Source organism: Rosa rugosa, chromosome 6, assembly GCF_958449725.1.
Source record: "Rosa rugosa chromosome 6, drRosRugo1.1, whole genome shotgun sequence".
Classification (NCBI taxonomy): Eukaryota; Viridiplantae; Streptophyta; class Magnoliopsida; order Rosales; family Rosaceae; genus Rosa; species Rosa rugosa.
The window spans coordinates 29,258,419-29,283,436 of NC_084825.1; the positions used below are offsets into that span (position 1 = coordinate 29,258,419).

The window sequence follows — 25,018 nt, forward strand, 5'->3', positions numbered from 1 at the left end:
AAGAAGATATGCCCCAAATGGCAAGATTATACAAAATTTTACCAAGCACCGGACAATGTACATGGCAGTGATCGCACAAGAGAAATTAGATTCAATACACACCAAAATTTCAGAATCATTCGAAATCGTGACGGTAATTGTTTTCATAAGTAAAGACTAACAATCAGGTGATTAGAATTTGACAATTGGGAAATCAACAGATGTGGGGAACTTAACCGAAACCAACTCCACAGATCACTGAATTAGAATACAAACTTTGTAGTCTCAAGAGTTACTTTCCATTACATAGCAATATAGCAGCATTCTGCTCAACTCCACAAAGATAAAACAAATTATCCAGTTTACGTTCTTCTAGTTGAGAGATATTGAGGCCACTGCCAAAGGCCTCGAATTGTTCCAAAGTGCCAAATCATTAAACATTTAGGCACAAATACATATTCCCCTGGACACAGTTCGTTTTAGTACAGAAAAGTAACAAAACCAAACTTCTATTGCAGATAACACAAACTCTGTGAGGCTTAGTACTGGATATGTTCACAACTCAGCAATTCACAACTTAGTACTGAATCAATATAAGTTTGGTAAGATAACTAAAATTCCCAAAAAAAAAGTATCAGAAGTGGAAAATAGATTCAGTATATGATTAAAAGGCATTTCAATTTCAATTCCAACTTCCAACAACAAGGTTGCTGGAAGAAAAACTTCTAAGTTGAAATCCATCGATTCAAATATAGTTTTCATCAGCAAAATAAAAAATAAATGAAATCATACATGTCAGATTCCCAAAATTTAAGGGTGCCGAATGAAGAATGCAGGCTTAACTTAGTTTTCCAGCAAATATGCTTGTCTACAAGAATGTGAAGAAGAAAAGTCGCACAAAGCTGGAAGCTGAAGACAGTGGGTATGTCACAAAATGGCATAAGAATAGGCAATAATACCGGTGCATATATAGTACTGACTCTTTTAAAGTTAATATACAGCAAAATAATCAAAGACAAAGAAGAGCACTATTATGACCTTAATTTTTTTTTAATTTTTTTTTGTCAAGGGTCAAACTTAGTTTATATTACTTTAATAATAGAATGATGGTCAATCATATTTGACAGAAAGAGCAAATGAAAACTCACAGTGTTGATCTTAAATGTCTGCAATACCACTGGTGACTGGTGAAACTAAAGTCTCCCTGTAAATGACTGAATCAAATTGGCATTTGTTGTCGGCCCTAACAACATTCCTAAATGTCTGTTCCTTGAAGCTATATAATACCAAGGGCTGAAAATCACAACTCTCGGCGATAAAACCTTCACCATTCTCTAATATGCGCAGAGGCATCACGAGTGAGAATTGACAATCTTCAGGTAAAATATCTAAAGAAGCAACTTCAGTCCACGAATCCTGGACCCCATATTCCTTCATCACCCATATTGTAAGCCTGATGATTTCTTTGTGTAGAAGGCCATATGTATATACACCACGACAATCTTCAGGAATAAAGCTGTATCTAAAACCAGCCTGAGAGGGCAATGGAATCATCTCCTGAAACTTTTCCTCTGCTAAATCAAAAGAGATAGTCCTTGAATCTGTTGGACGAAAATCATTCAATGTGGTATCTGCCCAATGCAGAGCACCATTTAACAAGCACCCTGGCCCTACCACGCAAAAGTAACTAAGACCCTTATGGGTCCTCCATGACCCGATTTTAAACTAAAGACCTGAACCACGGTTTCCTCAGAACCCTCAACTCTATAATTGTACCCTCTCACTACCTTATAATCATCACTAGTGGAATCATAACCAAATCCGCAAAACTGCTTAGTGAGATCAAAACCAAATCTGCGAAACTGCGGAATGCAATGATCAGTAGGTTTTGGTAACAAATTGGATTGTCCAGTACAGGGGTTCCATAACACCATGTCTTTCTGGTCAATTTCTACACAAATCAGCCCATTGCAAGAACCCACAATTTCTCTAATACTTGAATCAGGGAACATTACCGGAAACTCGAGCTTTCTAATTGCAAGATGAGCATCTCCATCATCCATCAAGTCCTTCAATACTTCACAGTCAAGGGACAAATCCTTGGATGCTTCACAGTATCTGACGGGACTCATTGATATCAAGAGCTTGGAGGTGTTCTCGGTGAAGCCTTTGCTTGCGTAGTTGAAGTGCTTGGTGACAAAATAAAAATGGGAAATCAGAGCACGCCATGACTTGCAGACGCAGCGATATCGCATCAAAGATTTGACCGGTAGCCATGCCAGTATCTCATCAAGGACGCCGTCGAGGTCGGCGACACTGGTAAGAGCTCGCTTATGAACGCCGCCGTCGTCCGCCATGAAATTGGTGGCGATTAGTTTTGAATTCGGAGGAAGGCCGATGCGGTGCGTTTTGGAGGAGGGATCTTTGGACGTGGTTGAGTAAATCAGTGGCGGCGGCGGTTGTGGTTTTTTCGGCTTCGGCGCCGGCGCGTGTAAGAGCTTCTTCTGCTCTCTCACTCTCCCAGTGAGTTCATCGCTCCATCATTTTAAGGAGTTCAAATTGAGTTGGGCTCTGATATTTGCTATTGGGCTTGATTTTTTTTTTATGCCAATTTTTGGGCCTGGTCCAGACAAAACTTCCCCCAAGGTCTCGGAACACTGCTAGAATTAATTTCTCAAAATTATACAACGATCCAACGGTCGAATTCTCACAGAAACGACGATAAACCTAACATGCATCAAATGATCACAATATGACCCCATAATATATCAACATGCTCATATCGACAAGCAGAAGACAATAGAGGAAACAGAAGCACAAAAATTAGTCGGATGTGCCGCCGCCAGTAGCTGCACTGTCGTTAATTCTACCGTTAGAAGCCTTTAAAATTGAGGGTATATTTGTCAAAACACTTAAAGAAACATTTCCAACTTAAAAAAAAAATATTTCTAAATTTATTAGATCTTTTTTTTTATCATTTGTTTTTAAATTTCTAATAAAAATGATTTTTTTTAATTGAAATAAAATTTGAAAAAATATTCGTCATTTTTTCTTCAAAGAAAAAAATTTCAAGTTAGAAATGCATTTTTTCAGTGTTTAGACAAATAAACTAGGGCTGTCAATTCCGACACGACTCGAAACCCGCACGAAATAAAGCGGGTTGGCCGTGGGTCAACCCGTCATGACCCATTTAATAAATGGGTCGGCCACGGGTTAACCCGCCAACATGAAGTGAACCCGTATAACCCAATTAGCTATACTTCTTCTTAAAATTTTAGACGTTGGGAGTATTTAATCGATCATAGGATTAAACAATTTGAAATATTTTGCTTCATAATTATTTGATTTAATTATTTATGAATTATATATAATTATTTATATTCTTCGTCTTGTGGAGTTTTTAGTAAATTTAATCAATTTATGTATTTTTTTTAGTTAAATAGGTCGCACTGTTAACCATTAAATGAGTCATTTTGTCCAACACGACATGACCTATTTATTAAATGAGTTAAGCGGGTTGGAAACGGGTAACCCGTTTAATAAATAAGTTGGGTTTGGGTTTAAATTTTTGACACAATTATTAAATGGGTTGGGTTTGGGTTTGTATCTTGCTACACGACAAATACCTTGACCCGACACGACCCATTGACAGCCCTAAAATAAACCCTTAATTTTAACGATTTCTAACGGTAGAATTAACGACAGTGAGTTAAGTGAAAGACATATGTAAAAGTGAGTGAGTCAAGTGATATTATTGAAAATATAGTGAGTTAAGTGTCGAACAGGTCATAACTCAGTGACCATTTGTGGTTTTTTCTCATTTCAATATAATAAATTAAGTTAGAGAGATAGTGGAATCTAAAAAACAAAAAAACCAATTCATTACAAGTCCCCCCCCCCCCCCCCCCCCCCGATCACTCTCAGTAAAGTAGAGTATGAAGAGAGAAGAATAGATGGGGGGAAAGAGGTGCCTCTTCTCATTCTCATTAGTTCCCTTTAAATATGGATAGAGTTACTTGATGATCACACTAACTCTTAAGGTTTCTTGGTGATCAATCTCAAGTTTTCTCAATTTACATAATGGACTCTAACTATTGACTATTACATGGTGACCCAAAATAATTACGTGAACAGCCACATAATTGTAGTATTTACAACATTTCATCATTTTTTTGACTAAAGCTAAAATCCAAAAAGCACAATTCTCTCTCAGAAGTCAGAACCAAAAACTGATATATATCCAAGTCTCTCTCTATCTCTCATATCTCTCTCTCTCCCAGCTTGAATCCATTGCAAGTAATCTTTTTTCTCGAGGGCCAAAAGACCCATCCAATCATTAACTTGAAAATCCAAGTCTCTCCCTATCTCTCATATTTCTCTCTCTCCCAGCTTGAATCCATTGTAAGTACTCTTTTTTTTCGAGGGCCAAAAGTCATTCCAATTAAATTGAATTCATAGTCCAAAAGTTTACATTCGTCGAAATTTTTTTGTAAAAGAAGAGAGTATTATAACCCATTTTGTTTTTGTTAGGTTATGATTTATGAAGATGAATTGTTAGCTACGCAAGGGTGGAAGATTTAACATAAACCTGATCATTGTTAGCCTAGGTGTTCAAAGCTCGCTACTTCCCCTATACATAATTCATGCAAACTAAATTGACTAGAAGTGCATCGTACACTTGGAGAAGCATTATGGCAGTAGGGACTTGCTTGGTAAACCTGATCATTGTTAGCCTAGGTGTTCAAAGCTCGCTACTTCCCCTATACATAATTCATGCAAACTAAATTGACTAGAAGTGCATCGTACACTTGGAGAAGCATTATGGCAGTAGGGACTTGCTTGGTAAACCTGATCATTGTTAGCCTAGGTGTTCAAAGCTCGCCACTTCCCCTATACATAATTCTTGCAAACTAAATTGACTAGAAGTGCATCGTACACTTGGAGAAGCATTATGGCAGTAGGGACTTGCTCGGTAAGGTTCTCAGGTTTCAAGTGGGCAATGGTGAGGGTTTCGGTGTGGAATGACCCTTGGCTCTCTCTATCCCTTATCATTTGAGGTCTTTCTCTCCCCTTATGCAAGGTACAGAGGACCTGGATGTGGTGGAATTAATTGATCATGACATCAGGGAATGGTTAAAGTGAATGCTCACATAGCTTTTTCATGATTGAGGAACTAATTAAATATTATTTCCAGGATTCCTTTGGGCTTAGGAGGTAGTAAGGACCGATTGGTGTGGCATTTTGATAAGAAGGATGTTTCTGATGGCTTTCTCCAGGTACCTCACACAGAATGGTATACCGTCTGAGGTACCGATTCAACTCCTAAATCCTGAATCAATAGCACAGCGTTAGAGGGATAAACCGTACCGGACGGTTTACGCCTCTCTGATGCCTGAGTGAGAAACTAATATATATATGTGGATCAAACAAATAGTGGATAAGGAGTTATTACCCGTAAAAGGTGGTTGTGCTAATGCCTTTATACTCGAGCATGGGAAAGGAGTCTCCCTTATCTTTGATGTGGGACACAGGTTGTTCTTTTGATGCCATATCAGCCCTATTATTGTGTAATTAGATGGGCTGTGCTGGCCTTGCCCCGGGCCCTGGGTGCCCTGAGTGGCATCCCATATGAGCCCTGCCATGGTGGATCGTGAACCCGGCCCATGACATAGTACCTGGGAGTACCGATGGGCCCCAGCCGATAGTGCCAAACCTAGTGAAGACTTCCATAGCATGTACAAAGGGACTTTACCGTGTTAAGAACGATTACCATGTAGCAATAATAATGGAGAATTTGGCTGCTAGAACATCCTCGTTAATTGGCTGGATCTAGTGTTAAAAAAGACAAGTTCTGGAGGAGATTATGGAGCGTGAATGTTCCACCCAAGATACGTATGCATGCATGACATCTGGTTAAAGGAATTTTACCTACTAGGGCTACCCTTGCAAAGAGGATTCAACTAGATGCACACTCGTTTTTTGTTTGAATTCGTTTGAAGATGGGAAACATCTCTCAAGGACTGTCATGCTATTACTGTCTTTTGGTCGAATAGCCCTCTTAATCTCAAACCTTGAGTCCACCCAACTCCTTCATTATTGATTGGGTATGAGAGATGGTCGAAATGCTTACTGGGGAGCAGCTTGGAATTTCTTGATTTCTTTATGGGTGGTGTGGACATAGAGGAACACTATTGTTTGGACGAGGGGCCGGCTTCAATCCCTTGAATATGTCAGTTAAGGCGAGTTCTCAAGAAGAGAAGTATAAGTCTGTGCATAATAAATTAAGGGTTAAATACTGTTTACTCCCTAAATTTATACTCAAAAAACACTTTCAGTCCATGTCCTTCTAATTTCACACGTTTACTTTGGACCAATAGGTCCATTCCGTTACTTTCCGTCTAAAAACTCTGTTAAATCGCTGACGTGTCAGACTTTTTGCTGTAAGTGTCTATTCTACCCTCATTTTTTAAAATTTAATTAAATTTTTTTCTTTCTGTTTATCTTTTTATTTATTTATATTTTTATCATCAATCATATCTTGTTCACATTTTCGAAAGATTGAATTTAGTTCAACTTCGGCAACCGTTCGGCCCTTCTTCGTCTCTGTTCCAGAGCATCTCTTAGCATGCCTGATCTCTTCTTCTCTCTCTCCTCCAGAAACATAGAGCATCATTACCCAAAGAAACCAACTCCAAAGAATAAAAACAACCCACAAAGCAAAAAAATTAGAGAGAAAGAGAAAGAAAGATAGGGTTTCTTTCAGCCTTTGAGAAAGAGAAAGAGCTCTGCTTCCTCTATTTTGATTCCGATCCCTGAAAACACCGTCGTTTTCGTTATTGGGCCTCGGGGTCTACTCTCCCTCTCATACTGAAAAATCACACAGATCTGTGCCGACGAAAATTTGGTTTAGATGAGTCCACCTGTTGTGCTGAACATGGAAGATACGAAGCCGGAGGTTTCTGCATTCAACAATTCGAATTCGGGAACTAGAGATTTGGACCATGTTACAGCTAGATTTACTGATTTGTGCAAAAATGGTTGTCATTGGACGAGAACACGCTGATGCAAGCTATCAAGGTGGAGGCCGAGAGTGAGACTGTGTCACTATGAGAGAATGCGGAGGATGAAGGCAGAGGGCGACAGAATCATGGCTCTTCCTACAGAGGTATGCGCAAGGTCCGGGACTGATAAAGTTTGGGAATTTGAGGTGAGTTTCTGGGTTTTGAATCGAAAGATGAGTTTGATTGTTTGAGGCTTTGAGTCACCTGAATCCACAAAATCAACTCAACCCCACCAAATTGACTGATCTCAATTCACAATCTCATCCCTGAAATGAATTGGGCTTTCGCTGCTTTGGTTAATTTTGAGGGAAAATTGAGGTTTAGGGATTGGGATTTCATAGTCATGTTGGGTTGGAAGAAGGAGAAGGGAAGCTGCTTTTGTCTTTAATGCTAACCAGGAAAAGATAGAGAGAGATCTGAGGAAGGAGGAGTCGAATAGATGAAGAGACCAAAAAAAAAAAAAAAACTTTTTCGAAAAAAATAAAATAATTAATTAAATTAAAAAAAATGAGGGTAGAATAGACATTTTACCGCAAAAAAGTCTGTCATGTCAGCGATTAACGGAATTTTTGGACGGAGAGTAACGGAATGGACCTATTGGTCCAAAATTGAGAGTACATGGAGTAAACGTGTGAAATTAGAAGAACAGGGACTGAAGTGTTTTTTGAGTAAAAGTTCATGAAGTAAACAGTATTTAACCCATAAATTAAAGAGAATTAAGAGGTCGCTCACCAAGTGGAAGTATATATCATCCCCGTAGTAGACTGAAAGTCAACATTGATAGTGTGTTTTGAGGTGATATTGGAAAAAATGGTATTATAGTAGTGGTACGAGATTATAATGAAAACCTCTCAAACTTACAGGCTGGGCACAAACTGGTAGGAGTTGAAACTTGAACTCTAGACATGAGGATTATGGATATCCCAAAAAAGCCAGACTAATCCCCTGCCGTGGGTGCACGAATTTGAAGGCCCCTCAAACTTATTGACCACAAACTGGTGAAAGTTAGGACTTGAACGCTAGACATAAGGGTTCCATGCTAGGCCACTCGATCAACCTCACTGCACCAAGTGGTTTAAAAAAAAAAAATTAAGTTTTGATCCGAACGGATCTAAAAAAAATTTGTGAGTGAACTGTGCTCTTTTAGTTATTTGAAATTATTAACACCATAAAAATTACCGTCGAAATCATGGAAGAGTGAGGTAAGAATAAAAAGAATAATAAACTACCAAACACTCTTGTTTTATTTTATATCCAATGATACTTGACCATAAATTTTATAATCGTTAATGACCAAGTGAACATCTATGTATTTAAGTATCTTTCTATTTTAATAAAAGTGAGCGTGCTTAGTGATTCTAGGCATGGTAATACATTGAAGTGTCAAACCTACCAAATTCTAACTCAATGCCAACATGCTCTCTCTAGTGCCCAACAACATCTCAATAGTTGCCTAATCAATGACCTCACCAATTGAATTGCGACCACATCGTTCGACGATCTTATAACCTAATTGACAAATTTCACCACCACTTCATCAACAACTTTATACACGTCTAATCGGTACCTTGCTAACCAGTCGCCTATCAGCCAACTAACAAATCCTATTGCCACCTCACTAGGAACCGCATGATTTGTAGACACAATGGAATCACATCAATGATTTAATGGGTACGTACTCCTTGAAACTCCTTTCTGTGTTTTGTAAGAGATTTTAGATTTGGCTTCTTAAATAGATCGGATGCGAAAGAAAACTGATGTATCTAAATATTTTTTGAATAAATCAACACTTAGATTTTCAATGATTATAAAACTCAAGCCAGAATGAATATTACATACCCTTCCTCTCCCAAATATAGACAGACAAAAAGTTGTGGTGGTACCACGGTGGTACATAGGGATAGGTCCACTCATTAGACTTCCATTGCTCACTTATTAAAGTAAGTCTATTCAACTATAAACCAGACAATGCATAGTAATAGGCTAAGTTTAAACAAAAAACTAAATTTTTTCCTTACCCTTAAAGCTAGAGCTAGGAGATTTGCAAGGATAAGCTAATTGCAACACTTCTTAGCTTTGGGATTCTTGTTTTTAGGTCCCTTAGGGTCTTAGCTCTCAACCTTAGAAGAGTGATTTAACTCTGGTAAGCCATCCACCACCTTAAAAGCAAATAACAAAAAACAGAGCCCAAAATCAACCACCAAAAGCCCAAGCCCAAAAGCCAAACCTTAGCTACAACATGGGCCCGTGAAAGAACCCTAACTTCTTTGCACACTTGGGCCAAACCCTAAAGACATTGGGCACCCCAAGTTCTATGATCACCCAGGCCCTTAGAACCCAGAAACGGGTGGGTAGGTCTTCATCGATCACAGTTCTTCACCCCCCTTCTCCAACTAGGTTGCAAGGTGAGCCACGGCAGTGCGGCCTCTCACAAGCGCTAGCATTGCGCCTCCATCTATTGCAAGGCCCATGAACCAGGGCACCCCGACGCAGCTTCGAGCCACCATCATCTCCGATGTCATCTGCAAGTTTGTCAAATCCCCAGCAAAGTAACAACAGTCCTCATTGCCATCGAGCCTCCTCCCTCCAAAACCTGTTAGTACCAAATTGACGAAAAACGCATCTCTCACTACAACTTTCATCTCTTTAATTCGATTGTTGAGCTGAGTCTGTCGTGACTTGGTTTTCCAGCGATCCAGATCTACCCAAGCAGAGCCACCCCCATAGAATATGTGGACATTGGCGTAAAGGACTTGGTTGTTCGGAGCTAGATTGATAGCCTCGGTGGAGTGGGTAATGGCAACGCTGAAGTCATTGGTGGAGTGGGTAACCGCGACGTTAAATTCACGGGCGGAGTAGATGGCATTGCCATTGGCTTTGGCTTCGTCGGCCACAGATGATCCTTGGTGATGGATAATTGGATGACAATCAAGGTTGCCATAAATGCTAGCACATAGCCCACTCCCATGAAGCAGGATGATAGTGATGGCAATAATTAGTGAAGTCGATGATAATTAGACGTTGAAAAGCAGCGGTGGTAAAAAACCAAAAAGAGCTAGGGTTTAGGAGAGCAGAAGTCATTAAAATTCTCCATTGTTTAGATCAATTGGATGTATCTAATTATTAAAAAGGGCTAAATATTGTTTAGTCCTTGAACTTTTGATGAAAAAACACTTCAGTCCCTCGCCTTTAAATTTGACACGTTTACTCCTTATTCTTTCAGTTTTACACCCAATAGGTCCATTCGGTTACACTCCGTTAAATTGTGCCGTTAACTTATAGGTTTTAAGGATAAAATTACTATCATAGCCCTGACTTTCTCTTTCTTTAATTTTTTAAATTATTTTTATTCTTCTCTTTTATTTTTTTAATTATTTTTATTCTTCTCTTTTATTTTTTCTTTCTTTAATTTTTTAATTGTTTTATTCTTCTCTTTTATTTTTTCCTTCTGATTCATACCAATAAAATTACTAATTTTTTTTAATTGTTTTTATTCTTCTCTTTAATTTTTTTAATTATTTTTATTCTTCTCTTTTATTTTTCTTCTCTTCTGAGGATGAAAATTAGTATTATAGTCCCTCCCTTGTTTCTTCTATTATGACTAATTTTATTGGGTGTTTGGGTGAGCTGGAGAAGAGATTAATTTGTTGCTTGACGCCAATAAAATTAGTCATAACTTTTAATACGACTTTTATTAATTTTTTAAATTATTTTTAATCTTCTCTTTTATTTTTTCTTCTGATTCGCATCAATAAAATTACTAATTTTTTTTAGTTGTGTTTATTCTTCTCTTTTATTGGTGCCAATAAAAAAAAAATTAAAGAGAATAATAAAAAAAAATTAAAAAATTTGTAATTTTATTGGTGCTAATCAGAAGAAAAAATAAAAGAGAAGAATATAAACAATTAAAAAAATTAATAAAAGTCGTATTAAAAGTTATGACTAATTTTGTTGGCCTCAAGCAGCAAATTAATTTCTTCTACAGCTCACCCAAACACCCCATAAAATTAGTCATAATAGAAGAAACAAGGAGTAAACGTGTCAAAGAGAAGAATAAAAACAATTTAAAAAATAGTAATTTTATTGGTATGAATCAGAAGGAAAAAAAAAAGAATAAAAACAATTAAAAAATTAAAGAAAGAAAAAATAAAAGAGAAGAATAAAAACAATTAAAAAAATTAAAGGGAGAGAAAGTCAGGGCTATGATAGTAATTTTATCCTTAAAATAGAAAGTTAACGGCACAATTTAACGGAATGGACCTATTGGGTGTAAAACTGAAAGAACAATGAGTAAACGTGCCAAATTAAAAGGCGAGGGATTGAAGTGTTTTTTCTGCAAAAGTTCAGGGATTAAACAGTATTTAGCCCTATTAAAAATGTTTTAGGAAAAGGGGATGTAGGAACAGCAGAGAGAATTTGGGAGATAATGAATTGTTTTTCCATTGATAATACTCATAATAGGGTCTCTTTATATAGAGGATTACAAGCAAAGAATTAGAGTCTTACAAGAAAACATAATTGTACAATGTAGGATATCTAAGAAGATATTTGTAACACAAACCCTATTACAACTAGGACAAGTAACTAGAGTTTGGGTCAGACACATAATCCAGGTGTCCTTAAACACTCTCCCTTGTGTCGCCCAATCGTCAGTGCTCCTCTCGTTGCCTCGTCAAAAACCTTGCCGAGTAACAAAAACTCAGTGGGACAAAAAAAAATCTCGGTTGAAGGAGAAAAAGAGTACAACACACCCTTCACATTTTGAGACCATACAAGTAGACATCTAGTTTGGATAACTTCCGCAAACTGATGCTAGCAACATGTTTCTCGAAAGTGGATTTAGGCAATCACTTAGTGAACAAGTCTGCCACATTGTCCTCAGATCGAACATAGTTCACTTTGATCTTGAGGAGAGTTTGTTTTTGCTTCTTATAAAAGAACTTGGGCGATATGTGCTTGGTATTGTCACCTTTATTGTAGCCTTGCTTCATTTGTTCAATGCAAGCAACATTATCCTCATAAATGCTTGGAGGCTCATCTGTGGTAGACTTCAAACTACAAGTACTTTGAACATAAGTAATTATGGGTCTCAGCTATATACATTCACCAACAGCTTCGTGAAGAGCAATAATCTCTATATGGTTTGAAAATGTAGCAATAAGGGTCTGTTTTGTAGACCTCCAAGATATCGCAGTCTTTCCCATGGTGAACACATAACCAGTTTGGGAACGACATTTGTGTTGGTCAGAGAGAACGCAGGCCAAGGTTGGCAGTGTTTCTTGTGTGTGATGGGTCCGAGTCCATCATCTCTCTACAGGGATAGAACAAGCTCATATCAATCGTACATCTCAAGCATCAAAAATATCTTTTACACCAGTCCAATGGCGTCGCGTTGGCTCGGAGTTATACCTAGCTAACAAGTTTAGCAAATGAGTTGTCCGGTCTTGTGCATTACGCTAAGTACAATAATGCGCCTATTATACTTAGGTAGGGCACTTCTGCCTCTAACACGTCTTTGTCATCATCCCTAGAATGAAACGAATCATTTTTAGGGTCAAGACAACGGACGATCATGAGTGTGCTTGAAAGCTTAACATTATCAGAACGCCTAAGCATCCATCGACACGGTACTCAAGTTCCAAACCGAGACAAAACTGTGTTCTCTCAAGATTTTTCATCTCAAACTCGGATTTCATGTGTTTAGCAGCTTCCCTTAACTCTTTAAGGGCTTCCAATGAAGTTCATGTGTTCAACATGAACCACGCAATGTCAAATCTTGAACAAAAAAGAAATTTACTATATACCAAAGATGAGTTCCACTGTATGGCTGTTCACTCTCTCCTCTCACTGTATGGCTGTTTACTCGGGTTTGAAATGGTGATTTTGCCCTCTTTCTTTTCTTTAGTTACTGCCTTGCCAGACAGCTCTAGATATTTTCGCTCGCTCACTCGCTCTCCAAAATCTCCGAGTTGGACGGAGAGAGAGTGTTTTTCTTTCGTTCACTCGAGGAGAGATAGTGAGAGACAGGGAACGTATCCTGGATCTGCTTAAAAGACGAAGGAATTGGGAGAAAGAGTTCAGAATTTGCAGGTTTCATCTTCTGTCGTTGGTTGTTAACCAAAAGATCGATGATCGAAGGTAGACTCTTCGCTCAGATTGTGAGAGAGATAGAGCTCAAACATTGCTGCTTTAATCTTCTGGTGGCTGTGTTTGGCTCCAAAACCAGTCTAACGTGCAAACAGTCTCTTTTTGAATGTGCAGGCGTGCCAGCACCGTGGGGTGCAGTCGTTGGGGAGTCCCTTGACCTGACTTCTTGATCAAACGCTGTGGACGAGGAGAGCACCAACCTCGTCACCAAGGACTCAAAATCATATCTCTTGGCGATCAAACCTTCACCATTCTCTAATATGCACAGAGGCGTCACGAGTGAGACTTGAGAATCTTTTCGTAAAATATCTAAAGAAGCAACTTCAGTCCACGATTCCTAGACCCCATACTCCTTCATTATCCATATTCTAAACCAGATGATCTCATTGTCCACATTGCAATATTCATATACACCAAGACAATCTCCGGGAATAAAGTTGCATCTAAAACCAGCCTGAGAGGGCAATGGAAGCATCTCCTGAAACTTTTCCTGTGCTAAATCGAAAGAGATAATCCTCGACCCTGTTGCACAAAAATCATTGAATATGGTCTCTGGCCAATGCAGAGCACCATTTAACAAGCACCCCGGCCCTGCCAAGAAAAAGTAACCGAGACCCTCATGGGTCCTCCATGAACCTGATTAAACTAAAGACCCGAACCACGGTTTCCTCAGAACCCCTAACTCTATAATTGTACCCTCTCACTACCTTATAATCATCATTAGTGGAATCATAACCAAATCCGCAAAACTTCATAGTGGCATTAAAACCAAATCAGCAAAGCTGTGAAGAGACCTGACCAGGACATTTTGGCAACAAATTGGATTGTCCAGTACAAGGGTTCCATAACACCATGTCTTTCTGGTGAATTTCTATACAAAGCAGCCCATTGCAAGAACCCACAATTTTTCTAATACTTGAATCAGGGAACATTACCGGAAACTCGAGCTTTCTAATTGCAAGATGAGCATCTCCATCATCCTTCAAGTCCTTCAATGCTTCACAGTCAAGGGACAAATCCATGGATGCTTCACAATATCTAAAGGGACTCACTGATATCAAGAGCCTGGAGGTGTTCTCGGTGAAGCCTTTGCTTGCGTAGTTGAAGTGCTTGGTGACAAAATAAGAATGGGAAATCAGAGCACGCCATAACTTGCAGACGCAGCGAAATCGCATCAAAGATTTGACCGATAGCCATGCCAGTATCTCATCAAGGACGCCGTCCAGGTTGGCGACACTGGTAAGAGCTCGCTTGTGAACTCCACCGCCGTCTGCCATGGAATTAGTGGCGATTACTTTGAATTTGGAGGAAGGCCGATGCGGTGCGTTTTGGAGGAGGGATCTTCGAATTCTTGTGTATGTTGGAGTTTGAGTTCGATCTTGGTTTATTTTCGTCTCAGTATTTCTGCTCTCTCAACAGCTTCTCATCAGCTCTTCAGCCACTGCGTTCTCCCTTCTAAGTGTGTCATTTTGGTCTGAAATGAAATGAGTTTTTTTTTTAGTAGTTGAAAAGATAATCCATTATGCAATTCAGCAAGCAGTACGATAATGACTTGTCCATAGGACTGTCAGGAAAAAAAAATCATTACGTAGAGCACACTATACTAGCAGACTCCTCACACAAACATACTACTCAGCACACTCCTTGCACACCCACCTTTTTTAGTTAAGCCAGAAACTAAGTAGCCCTAAGAACAAATAAAATTAACCAAGAAACTACTAATATTTTGTCGATCTTTCCTACTCAAAAAAAGAAAAGGACCTAACACCCTTTTGTAAAAAAGAATGCAAGCCCCAAAGTAAAACAAAAATAAAAAAGCTATAGCCTAAACAAACCTAAAACCACACCCAAGAAAGGCCCAAAGCCCAATCTGGGATCGCCACCCCAGGAAAACCCTAGCCAACATGATGACCCCAGCCCTTGCAAAGACGTTGCTTCCGTAGCATGAAGAGCCACCACGCCCACCGACGTAAGAGGAGTCCAGACCACACCCACCACCAAAGAAGACATGCTAGAACCCAACGCCAGTCAAACGACCATGATTAAACTCGTCACCACAAGAAGACAGCTCCGCTCATTGCAGTGAGCACCATTATCCCCAGATGGAGCACCAACCATGATATCCTGACCAACCACCTCTCTGTCACTCCACACAGTAACAATAAGAGGAGGCCAGTGAAATCCCCAAGACAGTTTTCAAACCGGTCTAGACCTAGACGGACTTAAGGACCACCCAAAATCAGATCCATCAAACCCCTCACCTTCCACGATCAGAGAGAGTCTTTGACCCGATCCCAACATCGAATCTGGGAACATACTGCCAGACCCAAGCTTCGATAAAACAAGCGGGTCCCCACCACTTCCAAAGCCAATTCGATCCACCACCAAGCCGTCACCAAAAGACGGAATCACTAAGAGAGAACAAAGGACAAGGACTATCAGGCAAGCTAATAGGAAGGAAGCCATCGATGACGGCAGATGTAAGGAGAGACGTCGCTCTCCCATAAACCTTAGCAAAGCAGTCTGCTAGGTAAGATTGAAATGCGTTTTGCTAGTAGCACGTTTTTGAATATAAAATGAAAAAAAATCCCAACTCTTTTTTTTTTTTCTTTTTTTGAGTGTGGTAGTAAGCAATCTCGGCTAAGCTAGCGAGTTAGTAAAACACTCATCCAGTAAGTACTCAGACCGAGGTCCACAAGGCTATCCTAGCAAAATCAGACTAATCTCCCGCCGCAGATGCACAAATTAGAAAGCCCCTCAAACTTGCTGGCTCAAACTGGTGGGAGTTTGGACTCGAACGCTAGACACGAGGATTCTGGATATCACAGCAAAGCTAGACTAATCCTCCATCGCAAGTGCACGAATTCAAAGGCCCTCTAACTTGCTGGTCGTAAACTAGTGAGAGTTGAGACTCGAACACTAGACATGAGGGTTCCTCGCTAGGTCACTCGATCAACCACACTACACCAAGTGGTTAAAAAAGGCTAAGTTTTGATCCGGACAAATTTTAAAAAATAATTATAAAAAAAATTGTGAGTGAACTATGTTCTGTTAGTTATTTGAAATAATTAACGCCATAAAAGTTACGGTCGAAATCATGGAAGAGTGAGGTGAGAATAAAAATATAAAAAAATTACCAAACACTCTTGTTTTATTTTATATCCAATGGGACCTGACCATAGATTTTATGATCATTGGTAACCAAGTGAACATATGTGTACTTGAGTATCTTTGTATTTTATTAAAAGTGATTTTGTTCTAAGTGGTTCTAGGCATGGTAGTACGTTGAAGTGTCAAACCTACCAAATTCTAACTCATTGCCAGCTTGCTCCCTCCAGTGCCCAACAAGCATCTCGACAGTGGCCTAATAAGTGACCTCACCAATTAACTTAGTGCCACATTGTCCAGTGATCTTATAACCTAATTGACAAATTTCACCACCACTTCATCAACGACTCTATACACGTCTTATAGATAATCTTGCTAACTGGTTGGCTATCGGTCAACTAACAAACCCTATAGCCACCTCATTATGAACCGCATGACTTGTAGACACAATGGAATCACATCAAGGATTTGATGGGTACTTCTTGAAATCCCAATCTGTGTTTTGTACGAGATTTTAGACCATGTAAAACGAATTTGGCTTCTTAAATAGACCGCGTGCAAAAGAAAATGGATGTATCTATATATTTTTTGAATAGATCATCACATAGATTTTTATTGATTATAAACTCAAGTCAGAATGGCTATTACATACCATTCTGCTGCCATTTATAGACAGATCAGAAGTTGTGGTGGTACTATAGTGGTACATAGGGATAGGTCCACTCATTAGACTTTTATTGCTCACTTAATAAAATAAGCCTATTCAACTATGAACCAGACAATGCATAGTAATAGGCTAGGTTTAAACAAAAAAAAAGTAAATTTTTTCCTTACCCTTAGAGCTAGGAGATTTGCAAAGATAAGTTAACTGCAACACTTCTTCAGCAGCACACTTCTTAGCTTTAGGATTCTTGTTTTTTGATCCCTTAGGGTCGTAGCTCTCAACCTCAGAAGAGTGATTTAACTCTAGTAAGCCATCCACCGCCTTAAAAGAAAATAACAAAAAACAAAGCCCAAAATCAACCGCCAAAAGCCCAAGCCCAAAGGCTAAACCCTAGCTGCAACATGGGCCCGTGAAAGAACCTAAAACTTCTTTGCACACTCGGGCCAAATCCTAAAGACACTGGGCACCCCAAGTTCTCTGAGCACCCAAGCCCTTGGAACCCAGAAACTGGTGGGAAGAACTAGACCTGCATAGTAGTTCTTCGTCGCCCCTTTCCTCAGCTAGGTTGCAGGATGAGCCACGATAGTGCCGCCACATTACGTCTCCATCTGTCGCAAGGCCCGTCACCAGGGAACCCCGACGCAGCTTTGGGCCACCATTATCTCCGACATCATCTCCAACTTCGTTAACTCCCCATAAAGCAACAACAATCCTCATTGCCATCAAGCCTCTTTCGTCCAAAACCGATTAGTATTAGATTGACGATAAGCGCATCTCTCACTACAGCTTTCATCCCTTTAATTCAACTGTCGAGCCGAGTCTGTTGTGACTTAGTTTCCCAGTGATCTAGATGGCCCTAGCAGAGCCACCACCATAGAATATTTGGAGGTTGGCGTAAAGGACTTGGTTGGTCGGAGCCAGATTGATGGTCTCAGTGGAGTGGCTAATGGCGGTGTTGAAGTAGCCGGTGGAGTGGGTAATGGCAGCGGTGAAGTCGCCGGTAGAGTAGATTGTCATTGGCTTTGGCTTTGGCTTCGTCGACCACAGATGATCCTTAGCGGACGACTATCAAGGTCGCCACAGATGCCAGCGCATAGCCCACTCCCAAAAGCTGATGGCAATGATTAGTGAAGTCGATGGTAGATGACATTGAAAAGCAGCAGTGGTAAAAAAAACCAGAAACGACTAGGGTTTAGGAGAGCAGAACCAATTGGATGTCTAAATATAAAAAAGAAATAATAATGAATTAATACCTAAGAAAAATTTTGTGAGGCTTTAAGTCAAGTTCATTACTATTTTTCGGTTTCCTACCAATCTTATCTTGTATGGAACCCATCTTGCCCGAGAATTACATGCTTGGTTATACTTCATCAAAGTAAACAAAACAACCAAGACAATCACACCTCACAGGGCAAGACTTACCAATGCAACCAATCAATTCATCCCTGCTTAATAACAAGACCATGCTAAAAGTTTTCTACAAATTAAAGTGATTACTGATGTTTGGCCTGCCCAAATGTAGAGGTTCTTTCATATTTTTTGACTTGCTATCTTGGTAGATATATCATTTTATCTTTTTATCTAATGCAAGCACCTTTTCCTGAGTTCCACCTTCAATTACAACTGGGCTCTTCACCTCTGGCAGCAGCTTCAACATGGTTCAAACATTTTGGAGATTTCCTTGGGGATCATGCATGGTGCTCACATTTTGGCTCCCCACAAATCTGACAGTCAAGAGTAGGAAAGAGTAAGTATCAAGCATTTCATTCACTCAAAATCAAAATCAGTTACGCAATCTATTTTCTCACTTGGTTGTTTAGGCAAAAAACGAGAAACAATTATCACTATGGAAAAACAAACAAACAAAGTGGATATGCCGCAAATGGTCAAGATTATAGAAAATTTTATCAAGCACCAGAAAATGTACATAGTAGTGATTGCACAAGAGAAGTTGGATTCAATACACACCAAAATGTCAGAATCATTCGAAATCATGACGGTAATTGTTTTCATAGCTGAAGTAAAGACTAACAATCAGGTTATTAGAATTTGACAATTGGGAAATCAACAAATGTGGGGAACTTAACCGAAACCAACTCCACAGATCACTGAAGTAGAATACAAACTTTGTAGTGTCAAGAGTTACGTTCCATTATATTACAATATAGTAGCATTCTGCTCAACTCCACAAAGATAAAACAAATGATTCAGTCTACATTCTTCTATTTGAGAGATATTGAGTCCACTGCCAAAGGCCTCCAATTGTTCCAAAGTGCCAAATCATTAAACTTTTAGGCGCAAATACATATGCCCCCGGATACAGTTCCTTCTAGTACAGAAAAGTAACAAAACCAAACTTCTATTGCAGCATTGCTTATCCTCTAAATTCGCAAAAGCAACTTTCAAATAACTAAAACTACACAATCAGAAAAATGAAGACGACACAAACTCTGTGAGGCTTAGTACTGGATTTGTTCATAACTCAGCAATTCTGAAGAGGTTTCCAAAAGTGTTGGTAGAGTTTTACCATTTGAATCAATATAAATTTGGTAATATATCTAAAATTCTAATAAAAAGTATCAGAAGTGGAAAATAGAATCAGCATACGAATGAGTTTCCAGTAACCATGACCAACCTAAGAACATGATTAAAAGGCATTTCAATTCCAACTTCCAACAATAAGGTTGCTCGAAGAACAACTTCAAAGTTGAAATCCATCGATTCGAATATAGTTTTCATCAGCAAAATAAAAAATAAATTAATCATACATGTCAGATTCCCAAAATTTAAGGGTGAAGAATGAAGAATGCATGCTTAACTTAGCTTTCCAGCAAATATGCTTATTGTCTACAAGAATGTGAAGAAGAAAAGTCGTAAGAATAGGCAATAATACCAATGCATAGTACTGACTCTTTTAAAGTTAATATACACCAAAATAATCAAAGACAAAGAAGAGCACTATTATGACCTTAAATTTTTTTTTTTTTTTTGTCAAGGGTCAAACTTAGTTTTTATTACTTAGTCAATCATATTCGACAAAAAGAGCAAATGAAAACTCACAGTGTTGATCTTAGATGTCTGCAATACCACTGGTGACTGGTGAAACTAGAGTCTCCCGGTAAATGACTGCATCAAATTGCCATCTGTTGTGGGTCCTAACAACATTCCTAAATGTCTGTTCCTTGAAGCTATATAATACCAAGGAGTGAAAATCACATCTCCCGGCGATCAAATCTTCACCATTCTCTAATATGCACAGAGGTGTCACGAGTGAGAATTGAGAATCTTCACGTAAAATATATTCCTTGACCCCATATTCCTTCATCATCCATATTCTAAACCTGATGATCTTATCGAGTAGAAAGCCATATTCATATACACTAAGACAATCTCCAAGAGTAAAAATATAACTAAAACAGGCATGATAGCGCAATGGAATCATCTCCTGAAACTTTTTCTCAGCTAAATCAAAAGAGATAATCCTTGAATCTGTTGGATGAAGAACAGTGTATATAGCCTCTAACCAATGCAGAGCACCATTTAACAAGCAACTGCGCCCTGCCAAGTTAAAGTAATCGAGACCCTCATGGGTCCGTCATGAACCCGAACCACGGTTTCCTCAGAACCCTTAACTCTAAAACTGTATCCTCTCACTACCTTATAATCATTCATTAGTGGAATCATACCCAAATCCGATAAACTTCGCAGTGAGATCATAATCAACTCCGCAAAGCTGCGACGAGACCTGACCAGGACGTTTTGGCAACAAATTGGATTCTCCAGTACATGGATTCCATAACACCATGTCTTTCTGGTCAATTTCTACACAAATCAGCCCATTGCAAGAACCCACAATTTCTCTATCACTGGAATTAGGGAACATTACCGGAAATTCGAGCTTTCTAATTACAAGATGAGCATCCCCATCATCCTTCAAGTCCTTCAATGCTTCACAGTCTAGGGATAAATCCTTGGATGCTTCACAGTCTAGGGATTCGAGCGGACTCATTGATATCAAGAGCCTGGAGGTCTTCTCGGTGCTTGCGTAGTTGAAGTGCTTGGTGACAAAATAAGAATGGGAAATCAGAGCACGCCATGACTTGCAGACGCAGCGAAATCGCATCAAAGTTTTGGCCGGTAGCCATGCCAGTATCTCATCAAGGACACCATCGAGGTCAGCGACACTGGTAAGAGCTCGCTGATGAACGCCGCCGCCATGGAATTGGTGGCGATTAGTTTTGAATTTGGAGGAAGGCCGATGCGGTGCGTTTTTTGATGCAGATCACCCGCTGAGAGTAAGAGCAAGTTCACCCGTTGGGTCACCAGGTCACCCACTATTCATTGCTTTTTAGTGTTAATTTCACCATCTGGGTCACGAGCACAGTGTATTTTGTGCCCTGGGTCACCCTGTACAGTGTTCTGGGTCACCATGGTGACCTGCACAATGTATTTCGTACCCTAGGTCACGGGCACAGTGTATTTCGTGACCCAGAGAATGAAAATATACACTAAAAAGTAGTGAATAGTAGGTGACCCGGTGACCCAACGGGTGAACTTGCTCTAAGGAGAACAGAAGGCGAGAGAGAGAGAGAGAGAGAGTTCTGTAACAGTAGCTCAAGCTTTGTATTTCATTCAATTGATAAAAGAACTACCGAGACCTTCTTATACCGAGACATTCAATTGATAAGCTTGCATATAATAGGAAGGAGAGAAAACAAAGCTTTGAAAGAAACATAAATGCTGATAAGTTAAGAAGCTCTCATACGGGTACTAGTATCCGGATACAGTACGGTCGGATCCATAAATACGGCAAAATCCGTGTATAAAGGTTGTTTTTCTTTCTCAAAAAAAAAAAAAGTAACATGTTTTTTTTTGGGTGAGGTTTTACTGACCATTGCAACTATCATTTTGTATTTTTGTACTTATCCTCTTCCTAACATGTTTTTGATGTCAATTCAAAAAAAAAAAAACATGTTTGTGATGTTACGGAATGAGTGGCAAGTGGCAACAACTCAACAAGTCAACAACTAATGAATGTTTCTCATACATATTTCACAATCCACAAAAAACTTCTTTAAGGCATATCATTTAAAGTTGCCGACAACATTATCTACAATTAAACTGAACAATCAAGCTATAAAACAATCAAACCATAAAATCCATATCCTTATCCTTTTATTATCAAACCCATAAAACCATCAGACCCTTCTAGTCGAAAAAAAAAAAAACAGAAAGATTAAGGGTCTTTCTAAATGTACCCAACAAATATCTAAATACACCCGGCATTTAAAATATTGTCATGTACTTTCCAACTTTACCCTTACTTTGATTTACAAACCCAGCAACTAGATCCAAGAGACGTTGACAAGACTAGGAATTGCTCTTGCAATTGGACCTCAACTCTATCTATCTCCCTCATGGAGAAACCTTCGGCATTCCAAGTGATGATGAAGGAATCGGCAACGATGCGAATTCGGAGCTGCAGTCCAAGTTCGGCAACATAATCGTTGTTGATATAACCTTCCGGTGGTTCTGATTGAGAAGTTTGAGAAGCTTGAAATGTCATTCACATAATTTACAGCAAGCTAGCAATAACCTTCTGGTGCCCACTGATCAAGGAAGATGGATTTTGGATGCCTCTTGAACCCAAAACGCAGTAGTAGACCATGAGCTATGTGCTACTTCATTGAGTTCAATACTACTCTGGAACCCGAACTTGCCAAGGAGAAGACTCATGGATACAAGCTGGACAGATCACACATTTTTGTTGGCAGTATGTTTGATGACTTTGATTGATTCATGAAAGTTCCTGATCAGTGGGCTCCTCTAGAAACAAAACTAGTGTTTTCTCTCTTTGGTCTCAATTCTCAAGTCTTAATTGTGATGATGGAGATGACATTTAGGTTTATATCGAGTATATGTTTGCTGGGTTTGAAACTTTGAATGATGCTTGCTGGGTTTGAATGGTGCTTGCTGCCTAGAAGATTGCTGGGTTTTTAGCTGGGTGTATTTTACTTAAGGGTAAATTTGGAAAAATTAAACACAATATTTTAGGGCTGGGTGTGTTAAGATATTTGCTGGGTACATTTAGAAACACCCAAGATTAACCCATAACTCCATAAGATCCTTACTGATCAGTACAACAATTGAAAGCATCAGAAACCATCAGAGACTTACTATCAGTACAACGATTGAAAGCATCACACCCAAACGAATCGAAGAACTTCTACCATTCAAAGAAGCAATCAAGTTCATATGGGTAAGAAGCAACTAAGAACTAAGAAGAAGAGAACAGAGAACGTACCGGAAGCAAGTCTAACTGAAGCTCCAAGCTCCAAGCGGATCGAAGAAGAGGAGAAGCCTGATTGATCTTAGCTGGAACTTGCAAAGAAGAGGAGAAGAGAAGAGCGAGTGAACGACCAACTGATCGAAGCGGCGCTGAGAGTAGGTCTCGATCTGTAGTGTTTTGTGTTTTTGTTTTTTTTAATGGTAAAAAGTCAAGATTACCCCCGCGTATGCGGTTTATTTACATATATACGTTGCATAGGATATGCACGTATCCAGACCATACCCAAATCTGAATCCGCGTATCCGCGCGTATCGTATCCGTATCCCGGATCGATACAGGATACGAAGCCATTTTGTCGTATCCGTGCATCATAGCTGATAACAAGTTCCTAGCAAAACTCAAACAACTATCAGACTTCCAAGGGCTAACAATTATTTTTATTAGAACTTGATACGCCTCTTAATCTCCCTGCTTGACCTGTTTCTTCCCAAACTATAGTCAGTAAATCTTTTCTTTTACATTTCAAACACCATATTTTACATAAATTTTGACACACCTTATGAGCCGTTAGATTTTAAAAATCTAATAGTTCAAATTTATTGTTTGAATAATGCCAACACAACACCAAGTGATGTAGAAATGACATGGCATTACATACTTCTAATCAGAAATTAAATTTTGGATTAAATACTTGTTACTCCTCAAACTTTTGCCTGAAAAACAGTTTAGTCCCTCGCCTTTCAAATTAAACTAGATAGTCCTTATTCTCTCTAATTCTCATATAACAAGTCCAAAATGATCCGAAATGACTATTATGCCCCTCATTTTCTATTTTTATTATTATTTTAATTTTTTTCTCTATTTCTTTAATTTTTCTCCCCTTTTTTTATACTCTCTCTCTCTCCCTCTCTCCTAGCCGCACGGTCTCTCTCTCTCCCTCAACCTCTCTTCTTCTTCTCTTCCTCTGCCATCACTGGAGACCACCACTTCCGGCCACCATCTCACCACAATGGGCCAGGTCCTCTTGAGCTTCTTCCTATCAGCCCGTGACAGTCTCTGGTGCGACCGCGCTTCCACTCCCTTCTGCCAACGCCTCGCTCACGAGCTCCCCGCCGTCGTTGTCTCCGTCAACTACCGCCTCGCGTCGGAGCATCGATATTCGTGCCAGTACGACGACGGTTTCGACATCCTCAAGTTCATCGACGACAGTCAAAGCAGCTTGTTTGAGGGCGCGAATCTCGGGCAGTGTTTTCTGGCCGGGGACAGCGCCGACGGGAACATAGCGCACCACGTGGCGATCAGAGCGAGAGGGCACGAGTTTCGGGATCTGAAGGTGGTCGGGATCTTGGCGATTCAGCCGTTTTTCGGAGGAGAGGAGTGGACGGAATCGGAGACGAGACTGAAGAGTGTGCCGCTGGTGAACGTAGAGCGGACGGACTGGGTGTGGAGGGCGTTTTTTGCCGGAGGGGTCCGCGCGGTGAGGGTGAGGCCGGCCTGGCCCATTGTGGTGAGATGGTGGCCGGAAGTGGTGGTCTCCGGTGATGGCAGAGGAAGAGAAGAAGAAGAGAGGTCAAGGGAGAGAGAGAGACCGTGCGGCCAGGAGAGAGGGAGGGAGAGAGAGCGAGAGAGAGTATAAAAAAAAGGGGAGAAAAATTAAAAAAATAGAGAAAAAAATTAAAATAATAATAATAATAGAAAATGAGGGGCATAATAGTCATTTTAGATCATTTTAGACTTGTTATATAAGAATTAGAGAGAATAAGGACTATC

The 25,018-nt window shown here is 39.6% G+C and overlaps 2 protein-coding genes across 2 annotated transcripts in view; both read right to left on the reverse strand.

The window, feature by feature from the left end:
* The window catches only part of LOC133718472 (F-box/kelch-repeat protein At3g23880-like), a 101,241-nt gene that overhangs the window by 58,004 nt on the left and 18,219 nt on the right, over positions 1–25,018 (reverse strand). The gene's annotated exons all lie outside the window — the stretch shown is intronic.
* The window catches only part of LOC133718470 (F-box/kelch-repeat protein At3g23880-like), a 32,046-nt gene that overhangs the window by 608 nt on the left and 6,420 nt on the right, over positions 1–25,018 (reverse strand). The gene's annotated exons all lie outside the window — the stretch shown is intronic.